This window comes from Phocoena sinus, chromosome 2 (assembly GCF_008692025.1).
Source record: "Phocoena sinus isolate mPhoSin1 chromosome 2, mPhoSin1.pri, whole genome shotgun sequence".
NCBI classification, from domain to species: Eukaryota; Metazoa; Chordata; class Mammalia; order Artiodactyla; family Phocoenidae; genus Phocoena; species Phocoena sinus.
Window position 1 is genome coordinate 909,961 of NC_045764.1, and position 22,842 is coordinate 932,802.

At 44.4% G+C, this 22,842-nt stretch overlaps 1 protein-coding gene across 8 annotated transcripts in view; it reads right to left on the reverse strand.

Moving 5' to 3' along the window:
* MPP7 (membrane palmitoylated protein 7) overlaps positions 1-22,842 on the reverse strand; it is a 280,676-nt gene that overhangs the window by 210,365 nt on the left and 47,469 nt on the right. The window contains exon 1 of one of the 8 annotated variants that reach the window (XM_032618441.1): positions 1,551-1,649. The exons of the other annotated variants lie outside the window; for them this stretch is intronic. The gene's annotated coding sequence lies outside the window, so the exon portion shown is untranslated. Of the gene's footprint in view, positions 1-1,550; positions 1,650-22,842 lie in introns of those variants that run through there. 8 annotated transcript variants of the gene reach the window in all.

Consider the following 22,842-nt stretch of genomic DNA (forward strand, 5'->3'; position numbering starts at 1 on the left):
CACATAAGGACTATTATCATCGTCTTACAGATGAGGAAACAATTCTAAGCAACGTGCTCTAAGCCACAGCTTGAAGGGATTCTCACATCAGCATGTGTGTGAATCCAGCGCCCACGCACACACTACACAGGGCTGCCTCTTCACTCTTAATTTAATCCCGCCCATTCAGTTCCCTCTGGCGTCAAACAGAAATCATTTCTATGATTCATTACATCTTGTGATGACCAAATGAGACATATCTGAAGCACTGGGAACATAACAGATGCTCAAATATTAGCTTCCCCGCTCTCTCAGTCTTTTGCTTGATATCCTCCTTTTATTTTATCCTCTTTATTTACAAGAAAACTGCGCGTTTCAGATCCACACCCTCTAGCTTGCTCTTGGGCCACCAGACTTCACGCCTTCTCCGGCAGACCCCTGATGCCTTGACCAGTAACACGAAGGAAACAGGTCTGTTACTTCCAGGAAGGTGCATTTAACAGCCACCATGAGATCCGACGCCTCGCCTTTCACAGCTGTCCAGCGTTCCAGCTGCCTGACAGAGGACGTCGCGGAGCAGTGCCCCCTGCCAACATGCGATGGACACACTGCATGAGCAGGAGATGAGCGTGGCGTTGGAGCCGTTTGCTACTGACGCTCAACCTAGCCCTTCCTGACGGATAAACTGATCATGGACGGAAATCACTGGTATAATTTTTAAATAACATAAATCATGTAAGCGTTTACACACTGTTACTAACTGGGTACTGATAAATATTGTGTGGTTCAACACAATAGTCGCTTAAAATGTAGCCTACTAAAAACATCTGTAATGACTCTGGACATTTATAAACATGATTTCGTTTACTGACAACAGAAGGCATGCAAACTGTCTACTTTCATCAGTTTCTCAGGCCCTACAACAGAACCATCAAAAGATAAGCTTCCCAGATACCAATTCTTATTTGCAAAATATTAATTACGTCATGCTACCAACATTAACTGTATTTTCTAAGTAAGGACAGGACCAAAGAGTGAAACTAAATGTAATACACAATAGTTCATGCGTATTTAATTTTTTAAAGCTATCGTAGATAGTGACAAAAGCAAATACCTAATTCAAAAGCCCTGTTCATTTATAATACTGACAACTCTGTACTAAATTCTCCTCCACGGTGGTCTTAATACTCTTAAAGGAAATCCTCACCTTCTTGCACATGAGATCTTATTCAAGTCCCTGTATGTCCTATTTTCTTACATACTCATCTACTTTATTTATTTGGGCGGGGGGGGGGGCATTTCCACAAAAGAAGTAATTTTATTCACTCAGGTTGTAAGTAAATGCTTCAGGAAACAATGTCAGTTTCAAATGTATTGAAAAATAAATAGTAAACAGTATGTATTTCAGTTTTTCAACAAGGAAATTAGTTAATTTTACTTACTAAAAAAAATAAAAGAAGCCTCTAACCTAAAGTATAGCCTGATCATTTATTTCTCTATAAAGAAACACAAATTGGATTTTTTTTTTAACAGAAAAAGGACAAGACCCACAGAAAGATAAACTCCTCTACCTGCTGGCGCTACAGGGATTTCCCCAGTTACTGACTGATTTTGGTAGATCGGCATCACCACTGCAAGCCTGACGTCATCTACTTTAATGACATCCAAAGCTGAAAGCAAAGAGAATAACCCGTGTAAGAATAATTCAAAACCCTAACGTTACATTGTACAGAAAAACGGTGAATCCTACACTGATGAACAGAGTATCTGTTCTGTACTGGCCCTTCAGGTATTAAATAGCAGAGAATCTCACACTCAGAGTCAGTTACACCCAAGGGTAATTAACTTTGAGTATCTCGTTGTTCATATACCTTTTAATGTTATTTTCTTCAACTACCTCAATGTTTAAACCGTTAATATTAGTTGCTGGAATCTACTGACTATACTTTGTAAATTTTTAATCTGCATAGCATAGCTCTGAAAAGGATTATTTTCATTTCCAGGACGAAATGAATGAACAGAAAAGAGAAAAAGCTAACATTTCCCAAGTTTCACGTGAAGAAGGAACAAAAATTAAGTTGCTAAGGGAAGTAACATGCCAGTCATTGTTCAGAAACCATGGGAAACGTTTACACAAAAGAACATTCCACAGAACTCTGCAAAGCCTTCAAGGGGACCTGTAGGCACACTGTCTTGTACAAACACACTCTAGGGGGCAGACCCTGGCAGAAAGAGCAAATGACACAGACTCTGGGCACACGGGCACAGCTCCCCGGCGGCCTTCGTGGGTCTTTCCCCAAACGGCGTCTCAGTGGACTCCCTGGGCAGCCCCTTTGCAGAATCTCCCCCACAAACCCCACCCCGACTTGATGTTTCTTCTTCACCCTCGTCACAGTCTAATCACTATGTGGGTTTCATTTAGCTAGTCAACCGTCTGTCTTTCCTGCTAGAATGTCAGCTACGAGAGGCAGGGACTTCTGCCTGTACTGCTCCCTGAATTCCTAGCGTCTGAGAACAGAGCCTGCCATATACAGTAAGAGGTGTTTGCTGAAGAATGAATGAGTCAACAGTGAACCCATTACCAATTCCTGCCATGATATTTTGTTGGTTTGTTTTGTTTACTTTTATTTTATTTTTTATGGGAGTCTAGTTGATTTACAATGTTGTGTCAGTTTCAGGTGTGCAGTGAATTAGCTATACGTATACATATATCCACTCTGTTAGATTCTTACCCCATATAGGTCATTACTGAGCAGAGTTCCCGGAGCCACACAGTAGGTCCTTAGAAGCGATCTATTTTATATACAGTAGGGTGGGTGTTATATGCCTCTGCCCACCCCTGCTACTTCTCCTGCCCAAAGGAGGGAGAGCTGCGAAGCCCACTGATCATGATGTAAAACACTTATTACTAGATCAGAGTACGCAGATGCCCTACCAATCAAATGTACTAAGAGCTCAGCATCCATGCCCAGTGCCCGCGGGCACTTCCGGCTCCCCGCTTGCCCCAGCGTCCCTACCCCGAGGCAGGCAGGCCCTGCAGCTGCCAGGGCCCTGCCGGGGTGCACTGTCTCCCCACACTCGCACCAGGCACACACCTGCTTCCTCACACAGACTTCCACTGATCTGGGCCTTCAGCCCAATCCAAGGGCCTGGCCCCTCTTCCTCCTTAAGGGGAGGCTGGCCAGCTTGTCTGCAGTGACCTCCCTCTCCTCCCAGGGAGAAGCTACCTCACCCAAGAATGCCGGCCTCTTCAACCACTGAGCACGCTTGAAGCTTTTTCTGATAAAGAAAAAAAGAAAACTTAGAAAACTTTTTTAAAAGTTTCTATTTAAAATGTAGCAGTGTTCACCATATACCCATCTCCCAGAGTCTCAAAAGGAGAGGTGGAAAATGCCCGAGAGCCTCAAATGAAGTAGCGTAAACCAAGCCTTTGTGCCTCTGTGCCATCTCTCAGAGGATGTAACAGGACCTCGTATCTGTACGCCCAACCCTAAGCTTTCCAGACTGTGTCCCCCTGAGCACCTCCCCCGAGGCCACTTTGGAGGGATGCTTGCTGACGTACCTATGGATGCACAGTAAAGACATCTGCAACCTATTCCCAAGTGCTTCAGAGCAGGGGCCGGGGCACGCAGGGCAAGATGTTACCAACTGCTGGGCCTAAGGTAGACTTATGGGTAGTCATCGTACTATTCTTTCTACTTTTCTGTATGTTTGAAGTTTTTTGGTAAAGTTTTGTTTGTTTTCACGAACCAACCCGCCATGTAACCAGCTTCCCAGAGCTCTGTCTCTCTCTCTGGGACCCCACTCAGCAAATGCACTGATGGGCGAATTGCCCTGTCCCCACCTCCAACCCACAGCATCATCTTTCTAAGATACTCAAAGGATTGTGTTACTGCTCTAAAAAAAACTGTCTGATGACTCAACGGCACATTCATGATAAAGTTTAAATTCCAGAAATGACACCTGCCCTCTGCTCTTACTAGTTTCTTTCACTGCAGAGATCACACGGACACCCTCTCTCAAATTTTCTATCAAACAACCCTGAACACACCCGGCCTCTGTTATTTCCTGCCTCTGTGGACTTGTTCACTCGAGGTCTTCTGCCCGCTTCAAAATATGGGTTTAATCAAATATCCGTCATCACACGGCCCAGTGGTGACCAGTGTGAACAAAAAGGGCCACCGTATAAGGGACAAGAAAGTCTGAAGTACACATTTATACATTCTCTTATTCAAACCTGTACATTACTATTCAGCAATTCCTTTCAAATTCAGCAGAGGGTGCCATAATTTCACTTTTAAAAAAGAAAATGTAAGTCATATTAACAAAAGCAACTTGCGCGACTTAAGCGCTGTTGCAAGCCCTGAAAATTATATTTCTAATGAATTAGAAAAATGAAAATAAACATCCAACATTGATGTAATGTGAACAAATGTCTTTCTTTCCCATTTAAGAAAGAAACTGCATGATAACCCACCAAAATTCTAAGTGTTTATACCCTCTGAACCAACAACTCAACTTGTTAGTAGGAATTTACCCCAAGAAATAAACAAGTATGCAACAATGGATCAATCAATTTACAGTACAATACATGGGGAAGGGGTCCAGGTTTCCAAGGACAGTATCTTCACTGCAGTCACTGCTTCACGCACAGCATCAAAGCGGGTCTGACTCTAATGCACAGGGTCCTGGCTCCAGTGTGTCTGCACTGACACGTGGGGCACGACGCCCACCACCTCTTCATTCACACCCTGGTGGTTAGTTTCACTTTGGGTATTCAGGTGTACAGTTTCCTAAACTAGCTCCTAATCCACTTTTAGTTTTGGTTTTGCAATTCCAGCACTTTTGCAACAGTTACACAAAGCAGACCAGGCAATTGTGTACACTTGACTGTTGAAGCCATCTTTTCGCTATTACTAAAAAGAGATACTTTTGCTATGTCCACTCCTGTGTGGACTGTCCTCAGTTGCGTTGCAATCTCTTTGGATTAAAAAAATGTGACAACGTCTCAGAAAGATCCTTTTTACTCTCCCCTAAACCACTTGTGAACATTTCTAAAACCATTAATTTCACAAAGGAGCCAAGATTTCTAACAGAAAAATCACAGCTGTATAGATTCTGGAAATCTTGCTAAACACGTCTTGCAGTTCAAGGGCGGTCTTTCCTGCTTGTCTTGTGGTTCAAGGGCTGTGTTTCTTTGCCCTAATCCCTGAAGATTAGATTGCTATAGACAGGAAAGAGGGAAGGAACCGGCCCAATCAAATGAAAAGTTACCATTTGGAACACAATGACATTGTTGTAACAGACGTTTCAGGGAGGGAGGGATTACCTAAAACCATTGGGCATCTGCTCTTACGTACTAGTTTTGCAAGGCTATGATGAATACAACTAGCAAAATAGCACCGAATCACCCTGAGCAAACATCTGATCTTATCTTTTTAAATATCAAGGATTCCTAGATTTATTATACCTTAACTAGTAAATAAAAAGAGAGACTAGAGATAATTACTTAATACCTACCCAACACAATTACCCTGGGTGGGAATAATGAGTATTATGCAAAGAACCATAAAAAACATTTATCTCAAAATGAAAACTGGGGCAGACTGTATCTGACTGAGTCTCTCTGCTGCCCATATACTCTCACCAGGTCTCCCAACCGCAAAGGCAGGAACGGCCGAGGAAGAACGAGGTGAAACCCGCTGTCAAGGTCATCAACAGCAGAGTGCTGGCTGGGGACCTCGGTGTCCCGCCCCGGCACAGCCAGCTTGGGAGGACCCTGGGGAGCACCGCGGAATGTACACAGAGAAGCCTGTACAAAAGTAAGGGCTCCACACCTGAGGCCCCCATAAATTGCTACGTATCGCAGGTTGGAAAACAACTGAATGATGGTGGGAGACGGGGAGGGGCGGGGCGGGGGTGGGTTCCAGCGGGAATCTGCAACCAGACAACAAACACGAACTTGTTGCAACACGGAACCTGGAGAGTACTGAACTTTTAGCACTTCCCCCTTTTATTTGCAAATTATGATGCTCATTCGAACGCAGTGCAAAGGTACTTTGAAGAAAAATGTATAGGAAAGAGGTAGGAACTCATTTTTTCCTAATTCTACAAATTATTACTGAAATGCTTATTCCTGGTCGATTTTAATCAGCTAACGAAATTCTGATCACAGAGCATCCCGACCCAGAGAAATAGCTCAACAACCAGAAACATCTCTGGATGTCGCTAGCTATATCCCAAAAAGTTTGTAGAGACGCACTGGAAGTAGGAGAAGAGAGGGAAGAGACAGGAAATGGGACATTCTAGCCCAGGAATGTCACCTCTTTTAGGACGAGGGAAAGGTCACCCTGTGCACACTCTGGCATTGACGGAAGACCCCGGCCGTGGGAACCGGGCATGTGACCAAAAGGTCCAAAGGGCACGAGGACTGAGAACAATTTGGGGAAGAGCATGTCTAGACGGGGACAGGAGGGCAGTGCTGGCTCCCGGGTCAGGAGAAGAAGGTGAGGGCCCAGGTGGGCAGCTGCAGACGAACCAGGGACAAGTGCAGACACCCCGCGACTCCAGACCTCCGCAGATGCTGCCACCAAACCACGGGGACTGCAGCCCTCCAGACGATTTCTGCAACTAAAACGCCCACAGCGTCCTGAGTTCTTCGTTATGTTTAAAAGAAAAGCCTACTGACTCTAAGGGTTCCAGTAACAAACACACCAGAGAAATATTCTTCAGCCAGGATTCTACTCCTAAGAATTTTCACTAGAAACATAATTCACGTGTGTGCAAATATATACGTACGAGGGAACCTTACTAAGCATCACTGATGACAAAAAAAGAGAAAAAACCTAAAATGTCCGTCAATCAGGCAATGGTTTAAAAAAATGAATGAAAAGTGGAACAAGGAGGGCGGGTGGGGTATAAAATGGGAATAAATTTTTAGACTATGTTTATTTTTTAAAATTTCACAAGTACTTATTCAATTCTTGTATAATTAAAAACAGAAAAAAAATCATACATACTATGGCAATCTTTCAAAATTTCACAATTCCATTGTGGGTCTCAAGGTCTATTTAATCTATCACCGTACTTAAACATTTATGTCAGTACCTGTGTGACTTTCCCCTCCATGAAATTATAAATTTCTTAAGAAATATAAATTATATTCCACAATGGCTGGCACAGAGATGCTCATTGAATGTATGCTGAGTGGACAAATGAGCAAGTACACATGTGCCCTAAGGTTACCGGGGCAACCACAGCCAGCTAAGGTGATGACTGGAAGTTCTCCGAGCTATGTCAGCCTGACCAACAGGAAGGATACAGATGGTTCTCAAGAAACTGTACACATTTCAAAAAGCTCCACGATCCTGTAGGAGGTTCTAGGTTCCCTAGATGGAATTTATCCCTCACCAAGACCACCCACTTAGATTAAAAACTAAGTGGCTCCATGGTGTTAAAAAGCAGCAAATACAGTTCAGTGTTTCATGTCATGGCACAGACTGGAAATATTTTTCTGATGCCTGGAAGTCTGCTCTTGGTGAAACAAATCAATTATACTCTCTTTATATCCTATAATTATGATCAGGAAACTTAAATACAAAGTATTAGGGAAGATATTAAATCCAGAATTTATATAAAACTCCCAAAGAAAATGTGCTCAGATTTTTTTCATGAGAAACCTAAGCTTGTTTCTGTGAACAAACTTTTTTTACACTGAGTTCTGTGCTTGTTGATGACGCCCAGATGAGCTCTTCAAATTTCAGATGGAGCCCCATCAACAATAAACTTGGTCCACACAAGGTAATACATTTAAAATCATTTCTACTGTCATTCAAAAATTTTAATTGGATGGCACATTTCCTATTCTTTCATGCATTTGTGACTCGAATGGACTTTAAATCCAATCAAACTTCCCTAATATAGACTACAGATTCTGGCTGATAATGATGATGTGTCAGCGTGGGCTCCTCGACCGTAACAAACATACCATCCTGGTGGCGGTGTGGACACGGCGGAGGCTGTGCATGTGGGGGGCAAACCAGTTCTGCTCTAAACAGAACTGGTCTGAAGAATAAAGTCAATTTTCAAACACTCTTCTCCTTCAAACAGGAAAAAACTCTTTTATACTCACTGAACATCATTAGGTGGCCATTTTGATCTTATTTTTACTAAGCTGAATTTTTACTCTGAAGTGTCACTAAAAAGTAATACATATCTACACAGTTCTTGCAATTTTCTATTAAGTTGATTAAGATGTTCAATGATATATTTTTACTTAAGTAAGCCATCTTTCAACTTAACAACTGTCTTTCTACAAATCCACAAAGAGAGAACCATTCACACACACACAAAACTTAAGTCAGCTCTTCTTAAACGCAAACTCTTGACAAACCTTTCTTTTGGTCTTCTAACACTTGAAGTGTGAAAGGGCAGAAATTACACACAGATCCCATTTCTTTGTATAAAGCCAAGGAAAGGGGATGGGGGGAGACGGAGGCCCAGACTTAAATTTTAAGGGCTAGGATGTTGTTGGATTCACTACCTTTTATAACATCAGTTAATAAAGAACTCAGATTTATAGCAAACTTTTACATAAAAGCTTCTCTGTGAATAAAATAATATATAACTTGAATCAAAGTTCTTTGTTTAAAACAACTTGACACTTTTGATCAGGGCCACTACGCTATCAGTAAACAAACATGTGATTGCTTCTACAGCATCTTATTTGCTTTGACTTGTTCATTGACCATTAAGAATATTTCAAGCCCAGCAGTGTGCTGGTAGCAGCGTGCAAATAATGTTCTTCCAGGTGTGTGTCTCCAAGGATTCTATGGAGTGCGCTAGTAAACCTTAGTTAATAACTTGTGTTGATTCATCTTGAAATTTCTTGTGATTTCCTAATCCTCTGGGTAAATACTGTCTCCATGTAATCTTATCATCAAAAAGTCTACTAAAAATATTATCCCAAAGTAAACTGCTTTAAATTTCTTCACTAGCTCCTGACCCAGTGTTCAAAGTTTCCTTGACAGGCCAACAAATTAAGCAATTCTGCGCTCTACAATAATGATGTATTTGAGTTTTAGTGACAGACAGTGTAACTAGCTTCATGACTCAATCTGAATTCAAAAAAGAATTCTGCTTCTTATTTTGCCTTTCCAGACATCTGAAAAATTACCCATCTATGCAGCATAAGAAAGACACTTTGTTTTAAGGTACCAGAACAGTCTGCTTAGTACCACTGCTTCATGTAATAACATTCCATGCAAAAAGGTATTTAGGTAGAGAAAGAGAAGAATTATCAAGGTATGCAAGTTCAAATGTGAGATCATCTTTTTTTTTTTTTTTTTTTTTTTTTGCAGTACGTGGGCCTCTCACTGCTGTGGCCTCTCCCGTTGCGGAGCACAGGCTCCGGACGCGCAGGCTCAGCGGCCATGGCTCACCGGCCCAGCCGCTCCGCGGCATGTGGGATCTTCCCGGACCAGGGCACGAACCCACGTCCCCTGCATCGGCAGGCAGACTCTCAACCACTGCGCCACCAGGGAAGCCCACGAGATCATCTTTTATTATGTTACCTAATTAATGCCAAACTCTTAATTTTAGGCTTCTATATTTATCTTGTTAATTACTTTCAGGCTTTAATTCAAAAGCTTTTCATTATGATGGGAAAACAAGTACCTTTAATTTAAATCATTTACAATAGGAAGTACTTAAAGGAATTTTCAGTATTTACAGTTTCTGGATATCAGTTTTTCAAAATACTTTTAGGTAACTTTCAATCTAAGAATGTTTAAAATAGTCTCGCAGTAAGCAAAACAGAAAGATAAAATATCCGTTTTCATTTAACTGAATTAAAATTCTGGGAAAGTAGTAAATTATAAAATTACATTCATATATAATCAAGACTTCGGGAAAATTACTTTTATAAAGCTTTAAAGCTAATGGTCCCTTTAATGAAATCTAATTAAGTTCACTTATTTATTTTTAGAAATGAACTTTTTTATTTCTTTAAAAAAGTCATAAAATTCCATCAAAATCAGACCTTGGCTAATTGTCAACTTCAAAAGCCAAGTACAAATAAATGCAGCAATTATAGAAATTAATAAAAACCATTTTATGCTCTACCTAACAACTAATTCCAGATGACAATGATGGTAAGAATAAAAAAAAACTAGAAAGCATGGATAAACTTTTTTTTTAATCTGTTTGAAAGCTAAAAAAAGAAAAGAAAAAAAAAAATCTCCCAAAGTAGGACTTGAATGGCCAAGATCCTGGAGAAAAAGGATTTTGAGATGTACCCAACGCTGCTTTATCCCACTTCCCAATTCATAAGCAGTGTAGACGGACAGGTTACGAAGATAGGAGAAGACGACTGTTAAAAAGAGGAGTCAAGGGAGCCTCGGTCACTCTGACAGGCCTGGGAAGACAAAAAAATGGAGTTGAGGCCTAGTAAGGCAGCTAGGACTTGAGAGGCCAGAAGTCCTGCAGGAAGAAAAGCACGAGCACAAAGAAGTGAGTCCAGCAGTCTGAGCCGCTTTTCTTCTCAAAGCATTCACCGGTTCACTAGCAAACGAAACCACAGGATAGAGACGTCAAACAATGCAGCTGCCGAGTGACTGAGACGCTGAGCAGAGACAGTCTATCTCACCAGGCTGCAAAGATAAAAACTGGAGTCTGGGGCTCAGCGAGGTAGGAGAACACTACTAAATCTCACCAGCTTTCAGCTGGGACCCCAAAGGGACCGCACCACTGCAATTTTCAATAACGTCCAATATTCGACCAAAAACTACCGACCTATCGAGAGACAGAGCCAACAGAAAAAGACAAAAGAAACAACAGGTAATTCAGATACTGGAATCATCAGACATGAACGTTATTCGTCACAATTAGTTTACACTGAAGAAAATGTAAACCATGAAGGAGAACTTCACCGGCACCAGTAAGGTTCCCCAGTGAATCAAGTGCACAGCCAGGGTGAACAACCACTGGGCTTTCGAGTCAATCAAACCTAGACTCAAATCCAAGCTCTGCCACTTCTCAGCTTTCTTTTCCCCTGAAACAGAAATAATAATATCTTAAAGTGTTAAATGTAATAATCAAATGCCTGTCACAGTACATATAACAGTCAGTAAACATTAAGTCGTGTATCACGGTCCATAAATGGTCCATCAGAACTACCTCATCCCAGCACCAAGTAAGTTTCTTGCATACTTCCTTTCAATGTCACAGAAAATAACTCACCACTATCAACTCCTAACAAAAGTCTCTTTCAAAGCTGAAAAGAATTATGTTTATTTTTGTTTTGTTTTTAAGTCACCAATAATGTATTCTGGAACTACCAATGCTCTTCAGAAAAAAATATTATATAAACAGTAAAAAAAAAAAGAAAAAGTATTTATGAATTCATACTCTGACTCTTTCCCCCAAAAAGATCTGAGGTCGCTTAGAGAGACGCCAATAAACCAGGAGGTGGGCTTCTGTCTGTGGATAGGGGCTTTGTTTCCGTTCTTCCTCAAGGCAAGGGCAGACCGGTTACGTGTGGGAGGGGTGGATACAAAACTTCTAGGGAAGGTATTTATAGTCATGTGCTGAGCCTTAAGAGTAAAAATAAAAACACACACTCCTGTGGGTCCTGGCAATACTGAATATCCACACAGCCATGATTTCACCTGACCCACGACCCTCTGCGGCAGGTTATACCTCACCTCACCATTCCTGTCCCAGACCCACATAACGGGATGAGGACAGACCCAGTGGTCCTTCCACTCTCACGCTGCTGCTGTCTTTCCAAGCAGAGTCAAGGTGATACCACGAGGAAGACAGAAAAGTAAAACAATTTCACGGTGGGGGGGATTTGTTTTTTTTTTTTCCTTTTTGAGTTACTAGTACCAGAAGTCTGCAGCTCGCCTATTCATAAAACTGTCTGGTAATTTGGGGGGTGGGGGAGGGACTGCTGTTTTAACTTCGGACTAATTAAATACCTGGCTTTACACCTATTCGCTTTATCGAATAGCCACATGTCTTAGTCAGCAACTGCCAGGCACTGTATCATCACAGATGAAGACGGTATAATCCCCTCTCTGAGAGCACGCTGCGTATTGGGGGAGAGAGTTCCACGTAAAGCAGAAAAGTGGAACGGAGGCTGTGGAAATACCAGGTTACTGCTACGCTAAACAGCTAAGGGGAAATAAGAAAGAGCCTGCATCAGACAATGAAAAGGCTCCGGGCTCAATTTCAACAGGTGAAATTGCTCCTCAAATGTAACACCCCATCCTACTCCCCAGTTCATTATTACTCTTTAAAATATATCAACTCGAAGTTAAACAGAAAGCTGTGTATCCAACAATTAAAATCAGTAGTTCCCAAACTTCGCTCATTCATGTATCACCCTGGCAACATTTACATTACATAAAAAACAACGCAACATTTTTCTTCAGTCAAGTCTTTCTTAACTTAAATACCTACTTTGGACCCTTTTAAAACACAGAGCAGTGAAACCCTGAGTTTGATGAGCTAGTTATGTTTTCTAACACACATGAAAATAAAGGCACAGTGTTTAAAACAAAAACCGTTCATTAGAATACTGCTAAAATTTCCCTGCACGCCCACACCCAGGAAAGACCAATTTAAAAAAATTTTATCAGCTACTTATAAATTCCTTATTTGTAAAAACAGTAAATGTTTATGGCCTTATTAGATGACTACATCAGTGTCAATTCTTTTTTCTACTTGTTAGTATATGTTTTAACCTAAAAGGTAACCAATTATTTCCAGTTGGAAATCCCTTCTATTTCAGTCTCCCAAGCTACCAAGGAATGTATTGTCTATATCTAGTTATTAGTGATCTGAAATAGTTATAGCAATCTTCCTCATACCTATAGACAGATGGTTCTTTCCTTCGATCGCCTATCAAGATAGAGAAATTACTGAATAAAAACATATGAAAACAACTAGATAACATACTTAACTATTTTAACCAAATAGTATCTCTCTTCTAATGTACTTAAAATAAAAATGCTGTTTTCTATGTGATATATTTTAACTCAGTGTTGAGACTTATTCTATGCCCAATTCCTATTAAAGAATTTCAATAATTTTTGCAATTATAGTTGCCTAAAAAAGTTACACTGTGAAATTATTCTTTAAGTAGCTTAGTTCCTTACCAAAGCAAATTCGTTTTCTTAAGTCAATTCAGCAAACTGCAAAGCCAGATGGATCTTCAATTCAACTAAGAGTCTTTAACCTACCAAGGAAGAAAGAAAAATTGCTCTTGTCTACTTTCTCACTGGTTCCCTGTCCAGAACTGACCATTTTAGCAGTCAGAATGGTTTACGCTCATCAGCAAAAGCAGGTCTGACACACAAGTGAGAAAACAAAGAATTAACTGAGAGCTATTACACTGAACCATGATTTACGTAAGATTCTGCAAGACACTCACTGGGGTTGTAACTCTACGGTGTTTTTCACAGATGCACCTGCCCATCAGCACAGCAGCTCTGCATCCCCTGACCAGTGCTTTTTATCCTGGAACAAGTAATAGGTCAGATCCAAGGCAGACACCTACACAAGGACTTCAGTAAAAGGCAAATCGCTGTCCCTACCGTTAGGTCCTACAAGTGGTCACACCAGCACTGAAGTAGCCAGACTGGGCCCAAGATGGAGTCGCTTGTGCAAAGCCCCACATCAGCAAACCAACATTGAAGATTCTATGCTCAGTTCTCCCAGGAAAGGCAGGCCTGGGCCAAGCAGTCAGCTCCAAGCCTGCCCTCTGCTCCACCCAAGGAAAGTAGCCCTGCTTTAATCACTCAGCAAACGCCCAGGTAACTTCTGTGCTCCTGCTGTAACTGTGCTCCGTGAAACCTGTCGCCGTGCACAGCTCTTCCGAGCTCACTTCTATGTGCCGGGCGGGTGCTGCCTGTTCCATGAATCACTGGATAAACCCGATGAGATCGTTAAAATTTACTCCACTGAATTCTGTCCTTAACACGAGGAACCAGCAGAAAGTCACAGCACTTGCTCAGTGTCAACACCACCTCCATTCTTCCTCTGGCCTCCAAATATACTTCTCCTCCACAGTACAGCTTCCCCCTTCTGGTGACCCCTGAGCACGGAGGGTGGGCATGAGAAGCGCTGCAGCGACAGTGACGTGGAACGTCCTCCAACTGGGGAGGTGGTTGGAACGTCCTCCAACTGGGGAGGTGGTTGGAACGTCCTCCAACTGGGGAGGTGGTTGGAACGTCCTCCAACTGGGGAGGTGGTTGGAACGTCCTCCAACTGGGGAGGTGGTTGGAACGTCCTCCAACTGGGGAGGTGGTTGGAACGTCCTCCAACTGGGGAGGTGGTTGGAACGTCCTCCAACTGGGGAGGTGGTTGGAACGTCCTCCAACTGGAGAGGTGGTTGGAACGTCCTCCAACTGGGGAGGTGGTTGGAACGTCCTCCAACTGGGGAGGTGGCAACATCTGGTCCTGTGATCATCAACACGCTTCCGGACCCTGAGAGACTAGTTTATCTTTCTATTTATAATTTTTGACTGAACTAGTAAATTAAGGTGAAACAGCATAGCTCAAAAATTGGCACCATGCACTCACTACGCTAGGCACCCACCATCACGGGTCCTAAATCAGGCACTTTTAAAAAGTCATCCGTGGTTTCTGTTACCACTTCAGTTACATAAATAATACTGTAGTACAACAGCCTTCGGCATTTCAGGAGCCATGGGTATTTTCGGATCAGATGAAAACCATGGACCTGCTCTGTCCACGGAAACGTTCACAAGATACACAGAAAGCTGCACCTGATCCAGGCAGACTGTGGAGCCAGAAGACTCTGAAGTCTGTCCGTGTACCCAGGTCAGAACCTGCTGGATCTCACAGGTGAGACCAGATGCCCCAGGCTGCTGCTTCTCTGCATATCTAACTACCTGATCACATCTAAGTCAGATGCAATGACAAAATATTGTCAAGAAAAACTGAAATTCTTTGGTGGCAGCATATTCAAGTTGCTTTTTATCTAAATACACTGAAAAGGCCACCAGGGGCTCTTGGATTTAAGGAATTAGGGGTGTGATGTGATGGGGACGGGCGGAGTCACAGGTACTGAGACTGAGTTTGCATAGCTCTCCAAACAAATATTAAGAAAACGGCAATTGTTCACATCAAATAACGGGGGCGGGGATTATAGCACACCTCTCCTGTCCTGGTTCACCACTGTCAGTGCGATCTTACAATACTACAATGCTACATTTTTCCATCACTGTTTATTACGATGAAAAATTAGATCTGCTCATGAGACATACACAGAAGACCTTTAAAATCAACACTGGAGTATTTTCCTCCTCAGGACTTGGCTGTGAAGCATAGCCCAAGCAGCCAGGAGTGCAGGGGAGGGCTCTTGGAGCTGCCCCTCCTCAGCAGTGGGGAGGGAGGGGGGATGGGAGGGGGAGGGAGGGGGAGGGAGGGGAGGGCGGGGGAGGGGAGGACAGGGGGAGGGGAGGGGGAGGGCAGGGGAGCAGGGAGATGAGAAGACCCCCCAGCTCAGACTTCCAGGAGCTGCAGCTGAGAGCATAAGGAAGATTTTCTCATTAACCGAACTCACCTCAGGACCCCCTGAAGTCTTTCTCAACCAGGCCTGACTCCTGCACAGGGCTCCCTGCACTGCACAATTCTGGCAAGAATCCCTATCAGCCAGTTTAACCAGAACCCCTCACCCTCAGTATCTGCTCGGGCTCATTTCCCTCCACCCCCAGGGGAGGCCCAATCGCCCTGGCCCGCCTGCAACGGGAATCTTACTAGGTTGCTTTAGACAGAGTCCGCCGTACCCAAGACGTTCCTTTTAGTCAATCTCCGCACAAGGACATCCATGCTGACCCCTGACTTTGGCTGTGAGTTCCCACGTGCCCAAGCTGTCTGCGGACTTGAGCGTGATCCTCCCGGACTCCAAGCCCCCCGCCACAGTGGTCTCTCCACTCATCACAATGGCCTCTCTTGTATAAAGTCTGCCTCACTTTCATGAGCGTCAGAAATTTTTTAACATTTCAAATACTATCTTTTCTTTAACAGGAGCAAGGCAAAACACCTGACGAATGTGGGAAGCCTAGTCCTCATTCAGGTGCTGTAATCTTCAAGAGGGGGCACGTGACACTATGATTTATCATCAACATATATTTGATCTTCCTTCCGTATCTGGCACAGAGTTCCCAAAACCCTTGAAATTTCCTAAGTGACAAGAGCAATAAAAGTGTCTTCTGTTACTGATCAAACAAAAACTCCTTTCAACCACACCTGAGCTTATGGGAATAAGGTGACTTCCGGAGAGCCCCTAAGGATGGGGGCTAGTGGCCAGGGGACCAACCTCGATTGGAGAGTAGGAACCTTCAGTCCTGCCCTGACCTCCAGGGACTGGAGAGGGGCTGGAGACTGAGTTCAGTCACCAACGGCCAATGAGATTAATCAACCATGCCTGTGTCACGAGGCCTCCATAAAACCCCAAAAGGACAGAGTTAGGCAAGCTCGCGGGCTGGTGCAGGGCAAGTGGAGCCTGGACAGGGCACGCCAGCCCTGCCCTTCCCCAGACCTCGCCCTGTGCATCTCTTCCATCTGGCTGTTCCTGGGTTGTATCCTTTTCTAGTGGGTGATCTAGTCAGTAAAATGTTCCTCTGACTCCTGTGAGCCACTCTAGCAAATTAACTGAACCCAAGGAGGGGGTCGTGGGAACCTCCATTTATATATATATATTTTTTTCATCTCTATTGGAGTATAATTGCTCTACAATGGTGTGCTAGTTTCTGCTGTATAACAAAGTGAATCAGCTGTATGTATACACATATCCCCATACCTCCTCCCTCTTGTGTCTCCCTCCCACCCTCCGTATCCCAGCCCTCTAGGTGGTCACAAAGCACCAAGCTGATAACCTTGTGCTATGTGGCTGCTTCCCACTCGCTATGTACTTTACATTTGGTAGTGTATATATGTCCATGCCACTCTCTCACTTCGTCCTAGCTTACCCTTCCCCCTCCCCGTGTCCACAAGTCCATTCTCTATGTCTGTATTCCTGTCCTGCCCCTAGGTTCTTCAGAACCATTTTTTTTTTTTTAGATTCCATATATATGTGTTAGCATACGGTACTTGTTTTTCTCTTTCTGACTTACTTCACTCTGTATGACAGACTCTAGGTCCATCCACCTCACTGCAAATAACTCAATTTCGTTTCTTTTTATGGCCGAGTAATATTCCATTGTATATATGTCCCACATCTTCTTTATCCATTCATCTCTCAATGGACACACAGGTTGCTTCCACGTCCTGGCTAGTGTAAATAGAGCTGCAATGAACATTGCGGCACATGACTCTTTTAGAATTATGGTTTTCTCAGGGTATATGCCCAGTAGTGGGATTGCTGGGTCGTATGGTAGTTCTATTTCTGGTTTTTTAAGGAACCTCCATGCTGTTCTCCATAGTGGCTGTATCAACTTACATTCCCACCAACAGTGCAGGAGGGTTCCCTTTTCTCCACACCCTCTGCAGCATTTATTGTTTGTAGATTTTTTGATGTTGGCCATTCTGACCAGTGTGAGGTGATACTTCATTGTAGTTCTGATTTGCATTTCTCTAATGATTAGTGATATTGAGCACCCTTTCAAGTGTTTCTTGGCACTCTGTATATCTCCTTTGGATAAATGTCTATTTAGGTCTTCGGCCCATTTTTGGATTGGGGGTTGTTTGCTTTTTGATATTGAGCGGCATGAGCTGCTTGTATATTTTGGAGATTAATCCTTTGTCAGTTGCTTCATTTGCAAATATTTGGTCCCATTCTGAGGGTTCTCTTTTCACCTTGTTTACGGTTTCCTTTGCTGTACAAAAGCTTTGAAGTTTCATTAGGTCCCATTTGTTTATTTTTGTCTTTATTTCCATTTCTCTAGAAGGTGGGTCAAAAAGGATCTTGCTGTGATTTATATCATAGAGTGTCCTTCCTATGTTTTCCTCTAAGAGTTTTATAGTGTCTGGCCTTACATTTAGGTCTTTCATCCATTTGGAGTTTATTTTTGTGTATGGTGCTAGGGAGTGTTCTAATTTCATTCTTTTACATGTAGCTGTCCAGGTTTCCCAGCACCACTTATTGAAGAGGTTGTCTTTTCTCCACTGTATATTCTTGCCTCCTTTATCAAAGATAAGGTGACCATATGTGCGTGGGTTTATCTCTGGGCTTTCTATCCTGTTCCACTGATCTATATTTCTGTTTCTGTGCCAGTATCATACTGTCTTGATTACTGTAGCTTTGTAGTATAGTCTGAAGTCCAGGAGCCTGATTCCTCCAGCTCCATTTTTCTTTCTCAATATTGCTTTGGCTCTTCAGGGTCTTTTGTGTTTCCATACCAATTGTGAAATTTTTTGTTCTAGTTCTGTGAAAAATGCCATTGGTAGCTTGATAGGGATCGCACTGAATCTGTAGATTGCTTTGGGTAGTAGAGTCATTTTCACAATGTTGGTTCTTCCAATCCAAGAACATGGTATATCTCTCCATCTGTTTGTATCATCTTTAATTTCTTTCATCAGTGTCTTACAGTTTTCTGCATATAGATCTTTTCTTGTCTCCTTAGATAGGTTTATTCCTAGGTATTTTATTCTTTTTGTTGCAGTGGTAAATGGGAGTGTTTCCTTAACTTCTCTTTCAGATTTTTCATCATTAGTGTATAGGAATGCAAGAGATTTCCGTGCATTAATTTTGTATCCTGCTACTTTACCAAATTCATTGATTAGCTCTAGCAGTTTTCTGGTAGCATCTTTAGGATTCTCTATGTATAGTATCATGTCATCTGCAAACAGTGATAGCTTTACTTCTTCCTTCCTGATTTGGATTCCTTTTATTTCTTTTTCTTCTCTGATTGCTGTGGCTAAAACTTCCAAAACTATGTTGAATAAGAGTGGTGAGAGTGGACAACCTTGTCTTGCTCCTGATCTTAGAGGAAATGGTTTCAGTGTTTTACCATTGAGAACGATGTTGGCTGTGCGTTTGTCATATATGGCCTTTATTATGTTGAGGTAAGTTCCTTCTATGCCTACTTTTTGGAGGGTTTTTATCATAAATGGGTGTTGAATTTTGTCAAAAGCTTTTTCTGCATCTATTGAGATGATTATATGAGAACCTCCCATTTATTGCTGGAGAGTCAGAAGCCCAGGTGGCCGCCTGGACTTGCACCCGGCGTGAGGGGGAGGGCGGTCCCGTGGGATTGTTCTGATGCTGCCTCCAGGTAGACAGTGTCAGACCTGAGTTAAAATGCAACACCCGTCTGGTGCCACAGGACAGAGCCCACGCATCTGGTGCTGGAAGTGAAGTGGTGTCGTAGTGAGACACTGAGAGTAGAGGACACACAACAGGGAACGGGTCTTCCTGGGCCAGGTAACGATCTCCAGTCACGCAGATGCTCTAAAGCACCTGGGCAACAGGTGTGTGTGTTCACCCTCCAGGAAGGCAGCTCCACAGAGCCCTGAGCCCCAGAGCTCCACCAGAGCTTCCATCCCCAGAAAAGGAGGGTTGAGTAAGGAAGAAGCCCCATCCTAACAGGGATTGGCTCTCAAGAGCAGCAACTGAGCCGGACGAGCCCCGATCCTGACCTGGTCAGCAACCAAGTACGTGCAGGAAACCTACGCCCAGACCTGAAATCAACCACCAGAGCCGAAGGACGGCCCAGAGGGCCGGCGAGGGGGCTCAGCTTTTAACTCTGCCTCCTGGTGCCTGCTGGGACCACCAAATTAGAGTGGAGACAATGAGACAGACACCAATCCTGGCCTCAGAGAGTTCTTTAGAAATAAAATACCATTTCTGAGTGTTAAAGCAAAGCAAGGAGAGCCTGCGGCGCCCCGGCATGAATCTCCGCCGTCTCCCGACAGCTTGAGCAAACAGATGGGAGTGGGAAGCAGGAGACACGTTTGGGAAACTGTTTATTACAGTTGGGATAAAACACAAGGTAAGCGTTGGAATGAAAGTGGGAGATAAGATTAGGGAGAGGGATCCTGAATGCCAGCCCAAGGAGTTCACAGGGGGCAAGGGCGTGCCGGATGGAAAGGACGTGCTCAGAACCGGGTCTAAAAGAGGAATTCACTGGCACCACTGCAGACGTCAAGGGGGAGGGAGTTTCAGGAAGAAGCCATCACTTCATCTCCAAAGGCTGTCGATACTCAGAGATACAAAAATACTGCTTAGAAGACACTGCCTGTAACAGTTTTATTAGAGTGGAGGGTGGGGGAGGCAGATCGAGGGCAGGACCCAGCAGGGACACAGCTGCCAATAGCAGTAATGGTCAGGAAGGAAAAAAACAAGTTGTTTTCACGCACCGTGAACATGTCCTGAGGAAACAGCAGCGCTCAGCACACACAGCCCGCCGGGAAGTCAGGCATGAAAAGAGAAGAGAGAGGTCCCCGGGTTCCCATAGAGACACTAGGTTTTTAAAGACAGGTAGACCTGAGCCAATAGATTAAAGATGTAAAAAATAACACTGGGTAAAAGGGACAAAACAAGGAGCGCTGAAAGGAACAGGGTCATGAGCCCAATTCAAATGAAAATGCCTTTACGCCTAAAAAGATTAATTCTACTTTGAGTCTTTTCCTCAAGGATAGTTTCCCAGTGTAAAACCCCTATAAATTTCTCAGTGTGTTAATGCACCTGTTCCATTGGTCAACCACCAAGAAATAGATTCCATAGCTTTTTAACCTTATCAAGTCAATCAAGAAATTTAACACAAATTGGGCTTTTTTCTTAAGTGAAAGGTAATGCGCGCAGCAAGCGCAGTACCGGGGAGAGAATGGGTTTTTAATTGTCCAGACCTGTGTTTCACAGGCATTTTTAGTACATCAACACGAGCGCCTCGTCGCCTGGAAATTTACAAGCATAAGTGTTCTGTGTCAAGTGATTTCCAAGACTCATCTGATCTTCACAGTAACCCTCTGAGTTCTACGGTTCAACAACTGGCCCAAGTTGAAAGAAAGAGGTGGGGTTTCCCTGGTGGCGCAGTGGTTGAGAGTCCGCCTGCCGATGCAGGGGACGCGGGTTCGTGCCCCAGTCCGGGAGGATCCCACATGCCGCGGAGCGGCTGGGCCCGTGAGCCATGGCCGCTGAGCCTGCGCGTCCGGAGCCTGTGCTCCACAACGGGAGAGGCCACAGCAGTGAGAGAAAGAAGGAGGGCAGGACCTGAATCTGAGTCTGACGCCAAAAGAACCCTTCACTGGACCCCGATTCCCGGAGCTTCTCAGCCTCATAACACCTTCTCCAGCTTTTTCCCGGGGAGAAGTCAAACAGGTACCGCACGGATAGCTCTCAGCACACGGCACCCACCCTATCGTCCCGAGGCCTCGACGTCCCCAAGACCCACAGGCTGTTTACCCCTCGCAGCCCTGAGGCCTCGCTGCGTCACGGCCGGCTCACCGGCCTGCTTCTCTGAGTCGGGAAGCCGGGTCTCTGTGTCCTAGTTTCCAGTGTGTCTGGCACACAGTCAGCACCCAGGAAATGGTTCTTGTTTCAGTTAATTCTGGTCAACATGTGGCTCGAGTGCACCACACGGTCGGGTCCTTCAGTGTAAGACCTGAGTCGGAAGGGACCTAAGCAGATAATGTAGCCCCAACACGCTAGCTGTTCTGAGCCAGCAGACTACAGCAAGCTGGCCGTCTCTACAACAAGGTTCTACCCGCGCACAGCCTCATCACCCACGCCGTCCACGGCCACTTGGGGGTTGCGACGGCAGACCCGAGGAGTTGCAGCGGAGGTCACAGAGCCTGCAAAGCCTAGTACGATGCCTACCTGGCCCTTTACGTGGAATCTTTGCTGAGCTCTGCTTCGGCTGGATCCACTCAGTGAGTCAACAAACATTAGAAGGTTTCCTAGGAGGCCGTCCCTGCCTTTCGGTGCTGGGTATGCCGTGGCGAATAAAACACATGGCCCGCCCGTGTCTGCATGGAGCCGCCGGCCTAGCAAGCAGAAAAGACAAAGCACGTACAAGTAGTCAAGTGAATAACTGAGCAATAAACGAACTACTCAGGGTGATGAGGACTGGAAAGGAAAGGGAAGAGTATAATTGAGAGAAGAAGGAGTGTAGGAGGGAGACACGGCTTCCAGTGGGTGGAGAGCACGTTTCTCTAAGAATGTGAAACTGAACAGAACTGAATCATAGGGGGCGGGGGGGAGGACGGGGGCTGAGCACATCCCAGCAGGGGATCCAGCACAGGCTTAGGTTCCGGGAAGAAAAGACCCTGACGCGTTCAAAGGAAGCTGTGGCTGAACATACAGCGCCAGAGCGAAGTTCTGATAAAACCAGGAAGGAAACGCAGGCCGGAGCAGATCCCGCGGCACCCCTGAGCCGCACCACAGGACCCGGGCCCTTTAGCAGAGACGTCCCTCCGCCACCATCCTGAACCACACATAAATCCCTCATCAACTGTCCGGAGCAATGGGTCTTCAGTGTCTGAATGTCTTAAACCGAAAATTATTAAGCAGGGCTTCCAATTACATAAAATCAGATCACTTCACTTTGAAGTTTGATTAACTTACTGTGCGTACGATTGAGGAGTTCAAAAAGGACAGGATACTAACGTGGACTGAAAACAATGCGTGAACTGGAAGTTGAGAACTGTTTTATTCTTCGGCAGGCCTGCTGAGGACTTAAGCCCAGGAGGCAGCCTCTCAGGCAGCCCTGAGGGACTAAAGAGGCTGGGGGGCGGGGGCAGGATATGTGGGAGTTTCAACAACAAAGAGGCCGTGGGAACATCAAAAAATGGCTGTTAGGGCTTCCCTGGTGGCGCAGTGGTTGAGAGTCCGCCTGCCGATGCAGGGGACGCGGGTTCGTGCCCCGGTCCGGGAGGATCCCACATGCCGCGGAG